The following is a 1,317-nucleotide window of genomic DNA, read 5'->3' on the forward strand; positions in this document are numbered from 1 at the left end:
TTTGTTATAAAGCAGATACTGACACACCATTGTAAAGCAATTATACTCTAATAAAGATGTTAAAAAAAGAATCAATTGTAATGTAATCAATAAACTGTAGTGTATATTTAAAACAAACAAACAAACAAAGAAGTGGGAGGAAACTGAAGTCATAGATTTCCCTTTCCAAGCCAGCAAAATGGTGAGTCTTTTGAAATAAGCTCTGTTTGATGCATAGCTTCAAACTGCCCCCTTACCAACCTACCCTGCTCAAAATCAAGCTATTCTATTTATTTTTAAGATTGTAATGACATTTATTATGTGTTTTTTAGTTACAAAAGTTACATATTCTTATCACAGAAAGCGCTTAAAAACAGAAAACATACTCCCACCACCCGGAGGAAAATAGCATTAAACACTTTAACATGCAGATTTTTAAATGCATATACAACTTTTAAATGCATTTTTAAATGCATATACAACTTTTAAAATTATTCTTCCCCCTTTTAACTTTAACTTAGTCCTACATGAACATTTTCCACATGAATCATTATTTTTTTTAACATCTTTACGGGAGTATAATTGCTTTACAATGGTGTGTTAGTTTCTGCTGTAAAACAAAGTGAATCAGCTATACATTTACATACATCCCCATATCTCCTCCCTCTTGCATCTCCCTCCCACCCTCTCTATCCCACCAATCTAGGTGGACACAAAGCACTGAGCTGATTTCCCTGTGCTATGCAGCTACTTCCCACTAGCTATCTATTTTACATTTGGTAGTGTATATATGTCCATGCCATTCTCTCACTTCGTCCCAGCTTACCCTTCCCACTCCCCAAGTCCTCAAGTCCATCCTCTATGTCTGCGTTTTTATTCCTGTCCTTCCCCTAGGTACTTCAGAACCACTTTTTTTTTTTAGATTCCATATATATGTATTACAATATGGTATTGGTTTTTCTCTTTTTGACATACTTCACTCTGTATGACAGTCTCCAGGTCCATCCACCTCACTACAAATAACTCAATTTCGTTTCTTTTTATGGCTGAGTAATATTCCATTGTATATGTGTGCCACATCTTCTTTATCCGTTCACCTGTCGATGGACATTTAGGTTGCTTCCATGTCCTGGCTATTGTAAATAGAGCTGCAATGAACACTGTGGCACATGACTCTTTTTGAATTATGGTTTTCTCAGGGTATATGCCAAGTAGTGGGATTGCTGGGTCTTATGGTAATTCTATTTGTAGTTTTTTAGGGAACCTCCATACTGTTCTCCATAGTGGCTGTATCAATTTACATTCCCACCAACAGTGCAAGAGGGTTCCCTTTTCTTC

General features: G+C 36.1%; 1 long non-coding RNA gene across 1 annotated transcript in view; it reads right to left on the reverse strand.

The window, feature by feature from the left end:
• Positions 1–1,317, reverse strand: part of LOC114486424 (uncharacterized) — a 561,190-nt gene that overhangs the window by 258,793 nt on the left and 301,080 nt on the right. The window lies entirely within an intron of this gene.

This window comes from Physeter macrocephalus, chromosome 6, assembly GCF_002837175.3.
Source record: "Physeter macrocephalus isolate SW-GA chromosome 6, ASM283717v5, whole genome shotgun sequence".
Classification (NCBI taxonomy): Eukaryota; Metazoa; Chordata; class Mammalia; order Artiodactyla; family Physeteridae; genus Physeter; species Physeter macrocephalus.